Consider the following 17,954-nt stretch of genomic DNA (forward strand, 5'->3'; position numbering starts at 1 on the left):
TAGAAAGTGTGGCTAGCATTCTGGTAAGATATTTTATTAATAATTAGAAATTAAATTAAATTTTATTTAATGATATTAAATTTCTTTTTTAAGAATTATGGTCCATTTTTTCCCCATTTGTGTACAAAGAAGGAAGACAGAGAGATGGAAAGACATCAAAGAATGGGCAGGTCTGCCAAGAAATGGTTTATCCAGGGCTAAGTACAGAGAGGAATATAGAAGGGCTGTTGACAGATCTTGTGTGGTGCCCCCATGGTTCAACAGACTAATTGATTGGTAATGGTAAGAATTTAATGTATTTTTAAAAAAAAATTGTGTTAATTACATTAAGGGACTTAATCAGTCTTTTTTTATTTCCAGAAAATAATACCAGGGTTATGCTCCTTTGACCATTGAGTTCCAGGATGAAGAATGAAAGACAGAGAGCAATGTGAAGACATGAAAGAATGGGCAGGTCTGCCATGAAATTGTTTATCCAGGGCTAAGTACAGAGAGGAATATAGAAGGGCTGTTGACAGATCTTGTGTGGTGCCCCCATGGCTCAACAGACTGATTGATAGGTAATGGTAAGAATTTAATGTATTTTGTAAAAAAAATGGTGTTAATTACATTAAGGGACTTTATCACTCTTTTTTTAATTTTTACATTCATTTAATGTAATTATTTTATACAGTAATATATGATTTTTATCTTGGTAAATCATTTAAATATATATCCTGCTAATCAAACCAAAGAATCTTCTCAATACTTATTTAAAAATTTTAATTTTGTCTACATGTAACAAATGTTTAACGAAAAGAAATGTACACTGTCCAGCATTGATTATTTAAAACTGGGATTCATTCCTTCCTTGTCAAACAAGCCGTTGCCTAAGTGACTTTTTTAAAATAATGATACGAAACCAATTGCTAGAGGATCATCTGAGACAATGTCACCCTAACAAAATAGATAAAGATTTAAAAATTTTCTAGCACTCAAAGATAAAGTTAAGAATAGACCCACACAATCTCACTTCAACATCATATATATATATAGAGAAGATGTTGGTTTGTGAGCATCTTACAATATCTCTTTACTTATAGCAAAATATGGAAACATAGGTAAAACATTGATTTTACCAGCCGTTGTAGTTGTGAAAACTGTTTTACACACACCTACATCTGATATTATTAAAAGAATTTCTTTAAACAAAAATACAGTTCAAGGGCACATCGGTGGCATGAGTTATCAAATTAAAAGCTTCTTATGTGATTCTTTGCAAAGGAAATATATACAGTTTGGGATCAGTTTGGAACTAGTGGCGTCACAGGCTCTGATGGGGTGTAGCGCTGTGTGCTGTAAACTGCCTAGGGGTTGCCAGCTCCTTATTTTTCCTCAGGGTTGACCCACGACAGCTTTCCCATGTTTGGGAATAGTTGCAAGGCAGCAGATTTTTAAATTCAGTTTTCCTTCTGCTATGTGGCTAATGAGCTCTTCCTGCTTGAAGCCTACTGGCTAAGGCGCCAGTTACTCGCCTTCGTCCCTTCCCCTTTAGTGAAAACAATTCGGCGGACACGTGAAAGATACACGAGAAACTCTTTGCGAAAACTTTTACAATGATACTTAAAACAAATTAATTAATTAATATTTATTGTTTGAATGTCTTCTTTATAGAATGTATGAAACATGACATCCATAGGAACAGATGATAAGCCTGGGTAAAAAAACATTTCCAGTGTGTTTGATGATTCCAGCAATACATATTAAATTGGTTAAATTTGAATTTTATCAATAAAAATGAGTTATTATTTAATACTTTATATGTATTTTTAAATAGCATTTTACTCTTCAACTCACTAAAATTAGAAATTAGTTTTCAAATAAATTGCAAAAAAAAAAGCAATATAAGTTAAGCAGGGGGTCTACCAAAAAGCAGAAAACATGGCAAGGGGTCTACGAAACAAAAAAGTTTGGAAACCACTGGTCTACAGTGAAGTCAGTCCCGCGATAGTAAATTCTCAAAAAAAAAAAAAAAAAAAAAATTTAAAACAAAATTTATCTTAAAAAATTTAAAAAAAAAAAATATCTAAAAAAAAATTTATCTAAAAAAAAAAAATTATCTAAAAAAAATTTAAAAAAAAAAAAAAAAAAATCAAAAAAAAAAAAAAATTTAAAAAAAAAAAAAAAATTAAAAAAAAAAAAATTAAAAAAAAAAAAATTTTATAAAAAAAAAAAAAAAAAAAAAATTTACTAAAAAAAAAAAAAAAAAGAAAAAAATTAAAAAAAAAATAAATGTAAAAAAAAAAAAAAAAAAAAAAAAAAAAATTTACTAAATTTTTGGGAACCACTGGTCTACAGTGAAGTCAGTCCTGGGATAGTGAATTCTCAAAAAAAAAAAAAAAATTTAAAACAAAAATTTATTTAAAGAAATTAAAAACAAAAAAAAATTTATCTAAAAAAAAAAAATTGAAAAAAAAAAAAATTAAAAAAAAAAAATTTTTTATAAAAAAAACATCAAAAAAAAAAAAAAAAAAAAAAAAAAAAAAAAAAAATTTTACTAAAATTTTGGGAACCACTGGTCTACAGTGAAGTCAGTCCCAAGATAGTCAATTCTCGAAAAAAAAAAAAAAAAAAAAGAAAATTTTAAAAAAAATTATAAAAATTTTTTTATAAAAGTTTGGGAACCACTGGTCTACAGTGAAGTCAGTACCGGGAAAGTCAATTCTCGAAAAAAAAAAAAAAATTAAAAAAAAAAAAAAAAAATTATCTAAAAAAAATACAAAAAAAAATAAAAATTAAAATTAAAAAAAATTTATCTAAAAAAAAAATACAAAAAAAAAAAAATATAAGTTAAGCAGGAGTTCTACCGAAAAGCAGAAAACATGGCAAGGGGTCTACGAGACAAAAAAGTTTGGGAACCACTGCTCTAGATCTACATATTTAATATTAGAATCATCATTAGAGTTTGTCTAGTAGAGTCTAAAAAAGAATGTATAGATTACTATAGTCCTAGTATTCTAGATTATTAGTCTTGATCTAACTAAAAATTTTCAATAAATATTCTGGATTTCTTCAGCTTGGTCCATGTCGATCCTATCGTCTTTGCCTTATGGTCTACCGTTCTTCTGTTTTCTTTGCTTTGAAATCTAGATTGACTAGATCTACACAATGTCAATATAATTTCTAGATCTATATATCTAAGACTAATTAGTATGGGCTTAATATTACTGTATTATTTAGTTTAACTACAATTTTTCAGGTCAGCAGCATTACAGTAAGCACTGGTACAGCGTACCGGCACTTTTTTCAATGCAGCGAAAAAGTTACTTTTGTATTTTAAAGTTTATTATTTATTTATTAGTTGTTAAAAGGCAATCCATCACTGAGCTCCGGCACCTATTTCTTTACAAAAAAGCACTGATTACCTGTATATTCTTTAACAATAACGGTTTACTATTCTCAGGAATTAGTCATTCAAAAGACGGTGAGGAAAAGAATGGTCGACAAACCTTGTGTGGTGCCTTAACAGTCCAACAGACTAAGGGATAGATAAAGGTGAATTTAATTTATATCTTGATCTATATAAGTTGATTTACTGGACTAAAAATCTAGATATTGGTAAAACTTTGCTATTCTATTCTAAATCTAGTGTGACATTCCATATTTTTTATTCTGATTTTAGATAGATCTTGATTAGATCTAGATCCCATATGTATAGGACTTAGCACTAGATCTCTAGAAATTATTGTATATGATGCTAGATCTAGAAAATCTAGACTTGATCATAGAACTCTTCAAGAAAAATAATGTGCTAACCTAGACAGATCTCTTGAATTACATTGTAAATTATCTTGTTGAATTATCTCCACCACCTTCAGTCAATAGACAACTATGGCTCATACGAGAACAAGAGCCTCTGCGTTGGCATCGACTATTTTCCAATCCTTTCTGTTCAGCTTCATCCATATTAAAATACATTTTAAAGGTTTTTATTACTTAATAGAAAAGATCTAGAATTTTAATAAGAATCTAGTCTATCTAGATCTAAAATTCTAGATCCACCCAATTTTATGTATACAAGTAGTATGGGTGTAGGATTGGCTTAATATAATAGTGAACAAATAGATGCTATCTTACTAGATTTTTCTAAGGCTTTTGACAAAGTTCACCACCATAGTTTGCTTAAAAAATTAAAATATTTCGGCATTAATGGTCCACTGCATCAGTGGATTAAGGACTTTCTGATAGGGAGAGAACAAACTGTAATAATAAATGGCTCTAAATCAACACCGATAACAGTAAACTCAGGTGTACCTCAAGGAACAGTCTTGGGTCCATTACTATTTTTAATTTACATAAATGATTTACCAAATTGCATTACTTCAGGAACAAAAGTCAGATTATTTGCAGACGATTGCATAATATATAGAACAATAAAAACAACACAAGACACAGATATTTTACAAAGAGAATTAGATGAATTACAGAAATGGGAATCAAATTGACAGAAAAATGTCAGTTGTTAAGAGTAACAAAAAAACTAAAACAAATTAATTCCACTTATCTTATTCATGGCAAACCAGTAACACAGACTAAAAACACAAAATACCTAGGTGTTATAATAAATGAAAAACTGTCATGGAATTCACATATTGATGAAACTACAAAAAAATCAAACAAAGCATTAAGATTTATTAAAAGAAATTTCTATAAATCAAATAAGAACATAAAACTAAAATGTTATTTAAAACTTTGGTTAGGCCAATAATAGAATATGCATCCTCCGTTTGGGACCCCTCAACTCAAGAAAACATTAAGAAACTAGAACAGACACAAAATAGAGCAGTGCGATTCATAACAAATGAATATTCACATTTGACTAGAGTAACACCTTTAGTAAAATCACTAAATTTAGAAAGTCTTCAGGACAGAAGGCTCAAAAGTAAAGTAGCAATCATACATAAAACACTGAACCATAATCTTCAAATACAAAAACAAAATTTAATAAAATACTCTGAAAGACACAAAGATAAAGGCACATTCCTCATCCCATATGCTAGGACAAATTTGTACAAATACTCCTTCTTCCCTAGTGCTATTAGAGCATGGAATGGGTTGCCTGAGCTAGCCAGGAAAACCAGTGACTTGGCAGAATTTAAGTCATTGGTTAATATGCATGACTAAATGTTTGACGTGTAGGACGTAATCATCTTCTTTTTTGAAGTAACGTCTGTATTATATAAGATAAGAAGATAATAGTATTTATCTTGAATCAGTTTGTTAATCTACATTATATGGGTATGATAGTTGTACATCTTCTACTAGATCAAGTTAAATATAGCTATCCTTTTCTAGATGTAATGTGAAATTGTATCTGATAGTATTTTTCATTCTTAGGTAGATCTTGATTACACTGCCTGGTTTTGTGGATTGCACGAGATGGTTGACACAATGATCTGAAGTTCAAACTGCCATTTTCTACTGTCTGCTGCAAGATCTTGGCTGGAATGTAAAAGGAATGTCCAAAATATTTAAATGACAAACAGGATGGGAACTGATAATGAGGAATGTATGTCCAGTTTTTTTTGTTTTTTTTTTTAAATACAGATATGAAAGATGACATTACCCTAACTTAGAGTCATAGGAGTTTCATTAATTTATTTACTCAGATGCTGAAACAGACATCTGGCATATTCCTATAATCAGTATCATGGCCTTTGTATACAACAAAATTGATTGGAACTCCTAGACTAGAAATATAATTCAAGATTTAAATAAGGCACTGGTCATAGTTTTAGAAAGTGTGGCTAGCATTCTGGTAAGATATTTTATTAATAATTAGAAATTAAATTAAATTTTATTTAATGATATTAAATTTCTTTTTTAAGAATTATGGTCCATTTTTTCCCCATTTGTGTACAAAGAAGGAAGACAGAGAGATGGAAAGACATCAAAGAATGGGCAGGTCTGCCAAGAAATGGTTTATCCAGGGCTAAGTACAGAGAGGAATATAGAAGGGCTATTGACAGATCTTGTGTGGTGCCCCCATGGTTCAACAGACTAATTGATTGGTAATGGTAAGAATTTAATGTATTTTTAAAAAAAAATTGTGTTAATTACATTAAGGGACTTAATCAGTCTTTTTTTATTTCCAGAAAATAATACCAGGGTTATGCTCCTTTGACCATTGAGTTCCAGGATGAAGAATGAAAGACAGAGAGCAATGTGAAGACATGAAAGAATGGGCAGGTCTGCCATGAAATTGTTTATCCAGGGCTAAGTACAGAGAGGAATATAGAAGGGCTGTTGACAGATCTTGTGTGGTGCCCCCATGGTTCAACAGACTGATTGATAGGTAATGGTAAGAATTTAATGTATTTTGTAAAAAAAATGGTGTTAATTACATTAAGGGACTTTATCACTCTTTTTTTAATTTTTACATTCATTTAATGTAATTATTTTATACAGTAATATATGATTTTTATCTTGGTAAATCATTTAAATATATATCCTGCTAATCAAACCAAAGAATCTTCTCAATACTTATTTAAAAATTTTAATTTTGTCTACATGTAACAAATGTTTAACGAAAAGAAATGTACACTGTCCAGCATTGATTATTTAAAACTGGGATTCATTCCTTCCTTGTCAAACAAGCCGTTGCCTAAGTGACTTTTTTAAAATAATGATACGAAACCAATTGCTAGAGGATCATCTGAGACAATGTCACCCTAACAAAATAGATAAAGATTTAAAAATTTTCTAGCACTCAAAGATAAAGTTAAGAATAGACCCACACAATCTCACTTCAACATCATATATATATATAGAGAAGATGTTGGTTTGTGAGCATCTTACAATATCTCTTTACTTATAGCAAAATATGGAAACATAGGTAAAACATTGATTTTACCAGCCGTTGTAGTTGTGAAAACTGTTTTACACACACCTACATCTGATATTATTAAAAGAATTTCTTTAAACAAAAATACAGTTCAAGGGCACATCGGTGGCATGAGTTATCAAATTAAAAGCTTCTTATGTGATTCTTTGCAAAGGAAATATATACAGTTTGGGATCAGTTTGGAACTAGTGGCGTCACAGGCTCTGATGGGGTGTAGCGCTGTGTGCTGTAAACTGCCTAGGGGTTGCCAGCTCCTTATTTTTCCTCAGGGTTGACCCACGACAGCTTTCCCATGTTTGGGAATAGTTGCAAGGCAGCAGATTTTTAAATTCAGTTTTCCTTCTGCTATGTGGCTAATGAGCACTTCCTGCTTGAAGCCTACTGGCTAAGGCGCCAGTTACTCGCCTTCGTCCCTTCCCCTTTAGTGAAAACAGTTCGGCGGACACGTGAAAGATACACGAGAAACTCTTTGCGAAAACTTTTACAATGATACTTAAAACAAATTAATTAATTAATATTTATTGTTTGAATGTCTTCTTTATAGAATGTATGAAACATGACATCCATAGGAACAGATGATAAGCCTGGGTAAAAAAACATTTCCAGTGTGTTTGATGATTCCAGCAATACATATTAAATTGGTTAAATTTGAATTTTATCAATAAAAATGAGTTATTATTTAATACTTTATATGTATTTTTAAATAGCATTTTACTCTTCAACTCACTGAAATTAGAAATTAGTTTTCAAATAAATTGCAAAAAAAAAAGCAATATAAGTTAAGCAGGGGGTCTACCAAAAAGCAGAAAACATGGCAAGGGGTCTACGAAACAAAAAAGTTTGGGAACCACTGGTCTACAGTGAAGTCAGTCCCGCGATAGTGAATTCTCAAAAAAAAAAAAAAAAAAAAAATTTAAAACAAAATTTATCTTAAAAAATTTAAAAAAAAAAAAAATTATCTAAAAAAAAAAAAAAAATTTATCTTTATTAAAAAAAAAAAAAAAAATTATCTAAAAAAATTTAAAAAAAAAAAAAAAAAAAAATCAAAAAAAAAAAAAAAAATTAAAAAAAAAAAAATTAAAAAAAAAAAATTTAAAAAAAAAAAAAAAAAAAAAAAAAAAACTAAAAAAAAAAAAAAAAGAAAAAAAAAAAAAACTAAAAAAAAAAAAAAGAAAAAAAAAAAAAAAAAAATTTTATAAAAAAAAAAAAAAAAAAAAATTTACTAAATGTTTGGGAACCACTGGTCTACAGTGAAGTCAGTCCTGGGATAGTGAATTCTCAAAAAAAAAAAAAAACAAAAATTTAAAACAAAAATTTATTTAAAGAAATTAAAAAAAACAAAAATTTATCTAAAAAAAAAAAATTGAAAAAAAAAAAAAAAAAAAAAATTTTACTAAAATTTTAGGAACCACTGGTTTACAGTGAAGTCAGTCCCAAGATAGTCAATTCTCGAAAAAAAAAAAAAAATAAAAAAAATTTTAAAATTTTTTTATAAAAGTTTGGGAACCACTGGTCTACAGTGAAGTCAGTACCGGGATAGTCAATTCTCGAAAAAAAAAAAATTAAAAAAAAAAAAAAAAATTATCTAAAAAAAAATAAAAAAAAAATAAAAATAAAAATTAAAAAAAATTTATCTAAAAAAAAAATACAAAAAAAAAAAAATATAAGTTAAGCAGGGGTTCTACCGAAAAGCAGAAAACATGGCAAGGGGTCTACGAGACAAAAAAGTTTGGGAACCACTGCTCTAGATCTACATATTTAATATTAGAATCATTATTAGAGTTTGTCTAGTAGAGTCTAGAAAAGAATGTATAGATTACTATAGTCCTAGTATTCTAGATTATTAGTCTAGATCTAACTAAAAATTTTCAATAAATATTCTGGATTTCTTCAGCTTGGTCCATGTCGATCCTATCGTCTTTGCCTTATGGTCCACCGTTCTTCTGTTTTCTTTGCTTTGAAATCTAGATTGACTAGATCAGTGATGCCCAAACTACGGCCCGCGGGCCAGATCCGGCCCGCAACGTGGTTCCATCCGGCCCGCCGAAACGTCGGCACTATGTGTAGAAATCTACCTTCCAAACAAAAAAAAAAAAAAAAGGTTGAAAAAATGTATCTTTACCTACGTTTGGGCCCTCACTTTTTTCTCTCATGGATTGGTACCATGAACTTTAACATTTGTGTGTTTATGAAATGGGACTCTGAATGTAGAATCTACCAGGACAAGTTAGCAGATCTTTACTTTTTTTTTTTTGTTGTTGAACATGATAATAAGCCAACATATTTATTTTGTAAAGAAAGTGTGGCTGTTTAATAAAACAACTTAAAAACGGCATTATAAAATAAATATGGTGGCATTCTTGGTTTGAGTCGCGAATAAAAAATTGTTAAATACTATGCTTAGATATTGGAGGATATTTATCAAAAAGAGACCACAACATGAGCCAGTGTTGCTCACATTTAAGTAGAGAATGTAACCTATTGTCTGACGCGTAAAAAAATATAATTGTCAAATAACCTAATAATTAAGTGTCAAATCCATAGGTTTCTACCAAAATAGTTTCAGAACAATTTTATTTTATTTTTATAACTTTTCGTTCATGTGGCCCGCGAGATGAGTGTTGGAAATTATAATGGCCCGCAGGTAAAATTAGGTTGGGCATCACTGGACTAGATCTACACAATTTCAATATAATTTCTAGATCTATATATCTAAGACTAATTAGTATGGGCTTAATATTACTGTATTATTTAGTTTAACTACAATTTTTCAGGTCAGCAGAATTACAGTAAGCACTGGTACAGTGTACCGGCACTTTTTTCAATGCAGCGAAAAAGTTACTTTTGTATTTTTAAGTTTATTATTTATTTATTAGTTGTTAAAAGGCAATCCATCACTGAGCTCCGGCACCTATTTCTTTACAAAAAAGCACTGATTACCTGTATATTCTTTAACAATAACGGTTTACTATTCTCAGGAATTAGTCATTCAAAAGACGGTGAGGAAAAGAATGGTCGACAAATCTTGTGTGGTGCCTTAACAGTCCAACAGACTAAGGGATAGATAAAGGTGAATTTAATTTATATCTTGATCTATATAAGTTGATTTACTGGACTAAAAATCTAGATATTGGTAAAACTTTGCTATTCTATTCTAAATCTAGTGTGACATTCCATATTTTTTATTCTGATTTTAGATAGATCTTGATTAGATCTAGTGATCATCTAGATCCCATATGTATAGGACTTAGCACTAGATCTCTAGAAATTATTGTATATGATGCTAGATCTAGAAAATCTAGACTTGATCATAGAAATCTTCAAGAAAAATAATGAACTAACCTAGACAGATCTCTTGAATTACATTGTAAATCATCTTGTTGAATTATCTCCACCACCTTCAGTCAATAGACAACTATGGCTCATACGAGAACAAGAGCCTCTGCGTTGGCATCGATTATTTTCCAATCCTTTCTGTTCAGCTTCATCCATATTAAAATACATTTTAAAGGTTTTTATTACTTAATAGAAAAGATCTAGAATTTTAATAAGAATCTAGTCTATCTAGATCTAAAATTCTAGATCCACCCAATTTTATGTATACAAGTAGTATGGGTGTAGGATTGGCTTAATATAATAGTGAACAAATAGATGCTATCTTACTAGATTTTTCTAAGGCTTTTGACAAAGTTCACCACCATAGTTTGCTTAAAAAATTAAAATATTTCGGCATTAATGGTCCACTGCATCAGTGGATTAAGGACTTTCTGATAGGGAGAGAACAAACTGTAATAATAAATGGCTCTAAATCAACACCGATAACAGTAAACTCAGGTGTACCTCAAGGAACAGTCTTGGGTCCACTACTATTTTTAATTTACATAAATGATTTACCAAATTGCATTACTTCAGGAACAAAAGTCAGATAATTTGCAGACGATTGCATAATATATAGAACAATAAAAACAACACAAGACACAGATATTTTACAAAGAGAATTAGATGAATTACAGAAATGGGAATCAAATTGCCAGAAAAATGTCAGTTGTTAAGAGTAACAAAAAAACTAAAACAAATTAATTCCACTTATCTTATTCATGGCAAACCAGTAACACAGACTAAAAACGCAAAATACCTAGGTGTTATAATAAATGAAAAACTGTCATGGAATTCACATATTGATGAAACTACAAAAAAATCAAACAAAGCATTAGGATTTATTAAAAGAAATTTCTATAAATCAAATAAGAACATAAAACTAAAATGTTATTTAAAACTTTGGTTAGGCCAATAATAGAATATGCATCCTCCGTTTGGGACCCCTCAACTCAAGAAAACATTAAGAAACTAGAACAGACACAAAATAGAGCAGTGCTATTCATAACAAATGAATATTCACATTTGACTAGAGTAACACCTTTAGTAAAATCACTAAATTTAGAAAGTCTTCAGGACAGAAGGCTCAAAAGTAAAGTAGCAATCATACATAAAACACTGAACCATAATCTTCAAATACAAAAACAAAATTTAATAAAATACTCTGAAAGACACAAAGATAAAGGCACATTCCTCGTCCCATATGCTAGGACAAATTTGTACAAATACTCCTTCTTCCCTAGTGCTATTAGAGCATGGAATGGGTTGCCTGAGCTAGCCAGGAAAACCAGTGACTTGGCAGAATTTAAGTCATTGGTTAATATGCATGACTAAATGTTTGACGCGTAGGACGTAATCGTCTTCTTTTTTGAAGTAACGTCTGTATTATATAAGATAAGAAGATAATAGTATTTATCTTGAATCAGTTTGTTAATCTACATTATATGGGTATGATAGTTGTACATCTTCTACTAGATCAAGTTAAATATAGCTATCCTTTTCTAGATGTAATGTGAAATTGTATCTGATAGTATTTTTCATTCTTAGGTAGATCTTGATTACACTGCCTGGTTTTGTGGATCGCACGAGATGGTTGACACAATGATCTGAAGTTCAAACTGCCATTTTCTACTGTCTGCTGCAAGATCTTGGCTGGAATGTAAAAGGAATGTCCAAAATATTTAAATGACAAACAGGATGGGAACTGATAATGAGGAATGTATGTCCAGTTTTTTTTTGTTTTTTTTTTAAATACAGATATGAAAGATGACATTACCCTAACTTAGAGTCATAGGAGTTTCATTAATTTATTTACTCAGATGCTGAAACAGACATCTGGCATATTCCTATAATCAGTATCATGGCCTTTGTATACAACAAAATTGATTGGAACTCCTAGACTAGAAATATAATTCAAGATTTAAATAAGGCACTGGTCATAGTTTTAGAAAGTGTGGCTAGCATTCTGGTAAGATATTTTATTGATAATTAGAAATTAAATTAAATTTTATTTAATGATTTTATATTTCTTCTTTAAGAATTATGGTCCATTTTTTCCCCATTTGTGTACAAAGAAGGAAGACAGAGAGATGGGAAGACATCAAAGAATGGACAGGTCTGCCATGAAATGGTTTATCCAGGGCTAAGTACAGAGAGGAATATAGAAGGGCTGTTGACAGATCTTGTGTGGTGCCCCCAAGGTTCAACAGACTGATAGATAGGTAATGGTAAGAATTTAATGTATTTTGTAAAAAAATGGTGTTAATTACATAAAGGGACTTAATCAGTCTTTTTTATTTCCAGAAAATAATACCAGGGTTATGCTCCTTTCACCATTGAGTTCCAGGATGAAGAATGAAAGACAAGAGAGCAATGTGAAGACATCAAAGAATGGGCAGGTCTGCCATGAAATGGTTTATCCAGGGCTAAGTACAGAGAGGAATATAGAAGGGCTGTTGACAGATCTTGTTTGGTCTCCCCATGGTTCAACAGACTGATTGATATATAATGGTAAGAATTTAAAGTATTTGTAAAACATTTTCTAGCTATGGTTATAATTACATTATAACAAGGGTAATAAACTTGTAGCTAACTTTTGTTGTTTTTTTTTAAGTAGAAATGAAATTTAATTTTTTTAAGAAGCGGCTTAATCTCTATATTCCCTTTTCAAGAAAATAAAACCAGGATTATGGTCCTTTTACCATAGAGTTCCAGAAGGAAGAATGAAAGAAAGACAGAGCAATGGGAAGGCTTCAAAGAATTGGCAGGTCTGACATTAAATGAAGTTTTATCCAAGGCCAAGTAAAGAGAGGAATAAAGAAGGATGGTTGACAGAACTTGTGTGGTGCCCCAATGGTTCAACAGATTAGGTAAAGGTAAGAAAATAATGTATTTTGTAGTCATGGTGATCATTTCATAAATACTAAAGTAATTTAAATTGTGGAATTAAACTATTTTCGAAATTGCATTTTGTATTGTGTTGCTATTTTGATTTGGAGCTTTGTTTTTGTTGTGCCGCTTTTTTTAATCTGTGCATTTTTTTTGGTGGCTATTTTTAATCTGGCATGTTAATATTGAGGCTGTTTAGAATCGACTTGGGATTAGTTTTGTTAACCAGTTATTTTGAATCGGACTTGTCCATTTTGTGTGTATTATTTAGCAACGACTTCCTTTTTTTAAATTTTGTTTTTTTTTTTATGTTGGCTATTTGGAATCGACTTGCAATGGCTGTAGCTGTTTGATTCTTACTTGTCATTTTTGTGATTAATGCTCGGAATAGAACTTGTACATTTAAAAAAAAATTTTATGTGGTTATTTAGAATTGGCATTCAAGTTTTTCGTAGTTGCTGTTTGAATCGACATATGCTTTTTTGTGATTGCTGTTTGGAATCAAACTAGTGCATTCATTTTATGGTTATTTAGAATGGACATTTTTAAAATTTTTTTTGTAACTGATGTTCGACATCGGACTTGTGTTTTTTTTTTTTTTTTTTGTTTAGAATCAACGTGTTTTGTATAGTGGCTGTTTGAAAAGAAATTTGCTTTTTTCGTGATGGCAGTTTGGAATGAAATAGTCCTTTTTTTGTAATGGCTGATTGGAATCGGACTTGTGTGATTATGTTATTGATGTTCAGAATTGGACTTGTGTCTTTTTATGATCAGTAATATAAATCCGACTTGCGCATTTTTTTTTTGGTGGTTATTAAAATTTTTGTGATGGGTGTTTTTAATCATACTTATTTTTTGTGTGGGCTGTTTGAAAAAGACTTGTGTTTTTCTGTGATGGATATTCACATTCCGAGTTGTGCATTTACTTTGTGTTTTTTTAGAATGGCATTTTTATTTGTTTATTTTATGTGATGGCTGTTAGAAGTCTGACTTATGCCTCCTTTTTAAGATCGGTGTGGAGTTCGAAACTGGACTTGGTGGGTTTTTTTTGTGATCAATGTTCGGCATAAGACTTGTTTTTTTTTTTTTTAAATCAACTGCTTTTTTTAGTAGTGGCTGATTGAATTGACATTTGGGTCTTTATTGATGGCAGTTTGGACATGTGTTTTTTTAATTGATGTTCTTTATCAGATTTGTTAGTTTTTCTTTTATCAATGTTTTAAATTGGACTTGTGCATTTTTGTGATCAATGTTCTGCATTAGACTTGTGGGCTTTTTTTTTTGTGATGGCTTTTTATGAGCTCTGTTTGAAATTAGACTTGTGTGTTTTTTGTGATCATTGTTCAGTAGCGGATTTTTTTTTTTTTTTTAAAGAATCATGTGCTTTTTTTAGTAGCTGAATGAATTGACATTTTCTTCTTTGGAGATGGCTGTTTGGAATCAGACATGTGTATATTACTTAAGCTCTTCATCGGATTTGTGTGTTTTTATGATCAATGTCTGATATGGTGTTTTTCGTAGTGGTTGTTTAAATTAATTGCTTTTTTTTGTGATGGCTGTTTAGAATCAGACTTTTGCATTTTTTTGTTTGTTTGTTTGTTGTTATTTAGAATTAACTTGATTATTTTTTGGCAGTTAATATTTGGAATCTACTTGATAACTTTTCTTTATGACTGCTTGGAATCGACTTTTGTGTTATTTGTAGTGGCTGTCTGGAATTATCTTGTATTATTTTGTTATGGCCTTTCAGAATCAAACTTATATTTTATCTTTTTTAGGTTATTTAGATTTTATTTTTATTTTTTTGCTTTAGCTATTATAATCCAAATTTGCTTTTTTGTGATGACTTTTCATATTGACACTGGTTGAATAAAAATTTAATTATTTTTTATTTCACATGATGCAAGTTTACCTTTTATTTTGCAGTAATTAGATTCATTGTGAAGATGTGTGCACTGGGCTGGAACATTTCCAGAGAAAGCTGGACTAGCCATGCATCAGGTAATTATTTACTATTACTGAATGTTATTATGGTATTATCTTACACCTATCTTTTCCTCAACTGATCTTAGGTACCCATTAGAGTTGGGTTGACTTGGAATTATCATAAATATCCTGGAATTCAAAACCCCAGTCTTTATGATGTTGTAACCTTCAGCCACCTAATCATCTAGTTAGTAGGTGAAAGAAGTGTATACCAAAAAATGGATGCAAAAACTATTATCTAACATAGAGAACATAAATTTAGATCTCTACTCATCTATCATGATCTAGTCAATCTTGATTAGAGTTTATAATAATTTTAGATTCTAGATCTAAAGCTAAATAATATATTCTATTTCTATATTTTTCAATAGACTCTAGACTAGATTGTCACTAGATCTTGTTAGTCATCTAGACAATCTCATCTTATTTCTCAGTTTACTCAAGACTATGGTCTCTAGCAAAGGTTAGAATTTTTTTTTAATTCAGGAATTAAAAGGGCGCCTCGGAGTAACCCACCCAACTCTAATGGGTACCTGACATTAGTTGGGGAAAAGTATTTGCATATGGCCATTGTGCTGGCAGTGCTGGCCTTTGGGGATTGGATGCCATAGGCAAGGTGAATTTGGTGGCCCTTAATTAAAAAGAAATTGTGAAAAGTTAAAAATAAGGCTATTTCAATTGTTTGGTTGAAATAATCAATGCTGGCGAGTAACAAAATATTATAATGTCATTTAATTAAGCCCTTAGTTTTCAATTTTTTTTTTTAGATCTTGATATATGTATTACATACTTTTTATTTTTATATATGTTATGGATTTAGTTTATTTATAAAGCAGTTTAATAAATATTCTTTTCAAATTTTTTCCAGCATACTAGCCAAGATTGATACCTCTCCACAAATCAACAAAGACATCAACGAAGCTTTGTTAAAGCTAGTGACAATTTACATATGTTTTCTTATGTGGCTTGATTATAATAATGTCAAGAAAGTTAATTAAATAAGAACTATACATTTTATTGTTAGGCTTATGTTAGTCTTAACTATTTCTGTAATTCTTCATTATGGGGGGCATTATGAATCTTAGATAGTTTTCAATGGACCTCATTCACCAATTGTAAACAAACAACATTTAGCCACGTGGTGCTTTATCTCTTCTATATAATTTACGATCTCATGTTTAATTTATAATGGTTGTCACGAGACAGTTTTTTTCATTGTTTTATCAATAAGATCACGTGACTAAATGTTGGTGAATGAGGTCCATTCTAAGATAAGTTAATTTTTATTGATCCAATGAAATGGATATTCAGTTTGACTACAATTTGGCTTATAAAAAGCTCAATCATATAGTTTTGTATTAAATAATAGTTTAATTGCGTTAGTATGCTATGTAATATTTAAATGCAGTTTTTTATTATTAAAAATCATTGTTATGTAAAGAATGATTTTCTGTAATATTAGACATAATTGTAGGTCTTTCTGTGTAGCAACTATACTGCACACTTTTTTTTCATTCCTACGAGTAGATAATATAATTTATTCAATGATAATAAAGAGCTTTGAAATAAATGTCTTTATAATTCTGTACTTATTTCATAATAAAGTAATTTTTACTATCCAAGAAGAAATGCATTTAGAATTTCTATGTGAGAATGATATTTAAATATGTACAGTAGCATGGCAAAAGAGCTTTTACATTATATTCTAAAAAGATGTATTACTCTTGCTTATAGCTATAACAATATTTGTCTTGATCTTTTGCAAAAATCAATTTTAAGATAAAACTTAAAATTCTGAAAATCACTATAACCCAAAATATTGTACTATTCTGTTCATGCGTCATGGTCCCTCTCTCAACCTTGCTGATGAGATCCAAAAGAACGCTTCGAGTTACATTTGGCACCAACATAGTTGCAGAAGCTGCTGGAGGAAATTTCACGGTTTATACTCCCAACGCCTAAGGGGCTTCACTCCTGATTATTCCTTGAGGTTGTTACCGCAATGCAGCGTGGGTTTGAAATCACAGTACCCCTAGATGAATTGCCTAACTAGGCTGACGAGCTCCATCTATCCGAAGCTCCCGGTTTTGTGGCGCCAAGTATCCGCCTTCACCTGTTAGTAAGAGCAGTTTTGCCGGGCTTAGTATCTAAGCCACACGAGAAGGCCAGGTGCTGGACTTAGTTGTCAGAGGCTATCTGAGACGCTTGCCTTTAGGAGTATTTTATATACAATGGAAGCTTATCCCCACTGACACCCCCGGCCATGACAACCACATTAAGGTGCACAATACTTTGGTATCTAACTGTGCATTGTACCTGACTTAGCACACTCTGATAAAATTTATAAAATTGAAAAAGGTAACAAAAACTATTACCTTAAAATGCATCAATGCATTTCTATATGTTTTATTCTTATTCTCTTCCTATCAGTTATAATCTGGCGATATAAATCTATTATTTCTGTTGTTGTTGTTTTTTTCCATATCAGTTTTAAGCTGGCGATATTAAAAATCCACTAGGTTATTCCCCCCTTGGAAACTACTTTTAGTCTTGATCCAGCGCCTAGACAACGCAAAAAATCTGGCCAGTGGTAGCAAGGTCTACTTAGAGACATAAATAGTTCTGTGAAGTTATAATTTGATTAAAATTTAAGGTGCTATTGACATGTATTATTATGAAGATAAAGTTGAAATAAATATTGAATTAAAATAGATCTAGGCTTATATCTAGTCGAATAGTAAAATTAGAAAATAGATCTGCGAAGTTATATTTTGATTTATGATGCTGTCAACATGTAATATTTTTAAGATAAGGTGGAAAT

At 30.3% G+C, this 17,954-nt stretch overlaps 4 long non-coding RNA genes across 5 annotated transcripts in view; 2 read left to right on the forward strand and 2 right to left on the reverse strand.

Annotated features, from left to right (window-relative positions):
• The window catches only part of LOC129927262 (uncharacterized), a 1,361-nt gene extending 150 nt beyond the window's left edge, over positions 1 to 1,211 (forward strand). Inside the window, exons 1-3 of the long non-coding RNA XR_008778910.1 lie at positions 1 to 23; positions 130 to 276; positions 361 to 1,211. The exon at positions 1 to 23 is cut by the window's left edge and continues 150 nt beyond it. This is a non-coding gene — a long non-coding RNA (uncharacterized LOC129927262). The remainder of the gene's footprint in view (positions 24 to 129; positions 277 to 360) is intronic.
• Positions 1 to 3,932, reverse strand: part of LOC129927253 (uncharacterized) — an 8,674-nt gene extending 4,742 nt beyond the window's left edge. The window contains exons 1-2 of one of the 2 annotated variants that reach the window (XR_008778892.1): positions 3,796 to 3,932; positions 3,281 to 3,517 (exon numbers count right to left, since the gene is read on the reverse strand). This is a non-coding gene — a long non-coding RNA (uncharacterized LOC129927253). The remainder of the gene's footprint in view (positions 1 to 3,280; positions 3,518 to 3,795) is intronic. The other variant, XR_008778904.1, reaches the window with a different exon arrangement.
• A 1,281-nt stretch (positions 3,933 to 5,213) lies between these two features.
• LOC129924316 (uncharacterized) lies at positions 5,214 to 10,362 on the reverse strand. The gene is made up of 3 exons (XR_008776296.1): positions 10,226 to 10,362; positions 9,824 to 9,936; positions 5,214 to 5,481 (listed from the first exon to the last, which is right to left on the reverse strand). It is a non-coding gene; the product is annotated as an uncharacterized LOC129924316 (long non-coding RNA).
• A 2,530-nt stretch (positions 10,363 to 12,892) lies between these two features.
• On the forward strand, positions 12,893 to 16,093 carry LOC129927274 (uncharacterized). Its single transcript, XR_008778917.1, has 3 exons — positions 12,893 to 13,134; positions 15,074 to 15,148; positions 16,002 to 16,093. It is a non-coding gene; the product is annotated as an uncharacterized LOC129927274 (long non-coding RNA).
• The last annotated feature ends 1,861 nt before the right edge of the window (positions 16,094 to 17,954 follow it).

This window comes from Biomphalaria glabrata, chromosome 1, assembly GCF_947242115.1.
Source record: "Biomphalaria glabrata chromosome 1, xgBioGlab47.1, whole genome shotgun sequence".
NCBI lineage: Eukaryota > Metazoa > Mollusca > Gastropoda > Planorbidae > Biomphalaria > Biomphalaria glabrata.